This window comes from Capricornis sumatraensis, chromosome 3, assembly GCF_032405125.1.
Source record: "Capricornis sumatraensis isolate serow.1 chromosome 3, serow.2, whole genome shotgun sequence".
NCBI classification, from domain to species: domain Eukaryota; kingdom Metazoa; phylum Chordata; class Mammalia; order Artiodactyla; family Bovidae; genus Capricornis; species Capricornis sumatraensis.
In genome coordinates, this window is record NC_091071.1 from 7,557,737 (window position 1) to 7,560,074 (window position 2,338).

General features: G+C 42.1%; 1 pseudogene; it reads left to right on the plus strand.

Annotated features, from left to right (window-relative positions):
• Positions 1 to 2,032: 2,032 nt before the first annotated feature.
• Positions 2,033 to 2,130, plus strand: LOC138077278 (U6 spliceosomal RNA; annotated as a pseudogene).
• Positions 2,131 to 2,338: the final 208 nt, after the last annotated feature.

A 2,338-nucleotide genomic window follows, 5' to 3' on the forward strand; every position in this document is an offset into this window, starting at 1 on the left:
TGCCCCCATCAAAATAGAAAGCCTGGTGTTTCACGGCTCGGAAGGTATCAATGTCCTTAAGAAATGAAACTGGTATACCAATGATGGTTCAAATCGTTTGTTTGTTTGTTTCTAGTGGGCACTGCTAACTCAGCCAAGTATAAGCCCTTTTGGGGTAGAAGGAAAATTCCTGGCACCTATAAGGGTTCTTAAAAAAAAAAAATCTTTACTTATTTGGTTGTGCTGGATCTTGGATGTGCAGCTGGGATCTCTAGCTTCATCACATGTGGGTTCTTTAGTTGCCGACCAGCAACACTCAGTTGCCTCATGTGGGATCTAGTTCCCCAACCAGGGATTGACCCCAGACCTCCTGCTTTGGGAACACAGAGCCCCCAGCCACTGGACTACTAGGGAAGTCCTCTAGAAAGGTTCTTATCTGCCTAGTATTAAGAGACAGCCAAGTAGTACACATTGCAACGTTGTAAATGCTGAGTAATGAATCTCAATCCTTCACCCAAAACCCTTTAAAAAGGTGCATCTGGCCTCAACGGCCATCCTGCAAGGAGGAAGTTTTCTGCAGCGCCCCCCAAAGACTAGGGGTTCTTAATCTCTTTTTTGTGCCTCAGATCTCTTGGCAGTCTGGTGAAGGGTAGGGACCCCTGCACAGGTTCAAAACATTTTTTAAAACTCTAAAGTAAAACATGTCATCTTGCAAAGAAAACCAACTATACTGAAATCCAGTTGAAATATTAAATGTAATCAAAAAGTAATCAAAAAAATTTTTAAACTCGTGATGTGTATTACATGTGTTTTGCTTATTAACACTTTAAATAGCAAGCTCTAGCAGTGCCTCTGTGGACTAAGGTAATTTCAAAGTAGTCTGAGTGTAAACGATATTTCAAGGTTTCTGCTGTAACAACCAAGATGTGATGAAAAGATCACTGGTTTCTACAGGTGGCAAAGTGTCAGGTGCTGTTACTATTGCTGTGATTTCTCCTTAAATGAAGGAAATGTCAGGTTTTTTTTTTTTAAAGATTTATTATTTATGACAGCACTGGGTCTTTACTGATGCCCGCGGGCCTTGTCCAGTTGCAGCGAATGAGGGGCTGCTCTCTAGCTGCAGTGCGAGGGCTTGTCGTTGCGGTGGCATCTCTTGTGGAACACAGGCCCTCAGATGTGCGGACTTCAATAGTGGCACACGGGCTTAGCTGTTTAGATTCAAACGGCTTAGCTTAGATGTGCCATCAAACCTGTGTCCCTTGCATTGGCAGGCAGATCCTTTACCACTGAGCCACCAGGGAAGCCTGGAGATGTAGTTTTTAAAAGTGAGAGGTTAATTAAAGCAAAGATATCATTTCATTCCCACTGAAGTTCATGGACTCAGCGTATGGTTTATCCACAAACCATCCCAGGACGTCAGGTGAACAGCGGTGCTCTAAAGAGTAAGGACAAATGGCCTTTTTTGAAACAGAATGTTCAGAAACAGCAGAGAAACAATGGTGTGATGAGGAATCAGATACCCACCATCCAAAAAGACCTCAGCTGGTGCCTGATCTGATGATTGACATTGTAGCAAAAATTAACCTCCTGGTTTCTACTTTAACATGAATGCAGAATCCTGATGGTAGGAAGGGAACTGGCCAAGGAGCCAGGTCTTAGAGGGGAGAGGAGGCTTGTGTGGTTCTGGATAAATGATCTCTCACTGACCTTATTCTCTTTGTTTGGCGCTGGATGCAGAAAGCTCATTAGAGGTTTTATGCTCATGTCGATGTTTGCATTATGAGTTTCAACTTAGAGCTGTTTAAGTTGGACACATATTTGGAAACTAATCGAGATGACAATGTGGTGCCCAGAAGCTTTCAAGAACACCATCAAATTCACAGAGACAAAAAGTAGAAGAGAAGTTAGCCTGGGCTAGGGGAAAGGGGAGCGGAAAGTTGCTTAATGGGTCCAGAATCTCTGTGTGGGGTTTTGGAAGTTGCTATGATGATGGTTGCACAATGACGTGAGTGTGATTAATGCCCCTGAATTGTATGCTTAAAACTCTCAAGTGGCGCTTTGGCAGCACATACAGTAAAACTGCAACAATACAGACATTATTGTTCTCTGAGCAAGGATGACATGCAAATTTGTGAAGCTCTCTCTTTTGTAGTAGATGGTTGGAAGCATCTCTTTATATATTCCAGTTAATAAGTAAGAAAAAAAGGAGACATAATTTGAATATTATTTTGAAACTCCCAGCAATTAAACAAATGTAGGCATTAGGCTTCAACAACTAACTGCTAACATCAAAAAAAAAAAAAAAAAAAGCAATAGTCAGACACTGACCTTATGTCTAGAAGGGGATGCAGCGACCCTG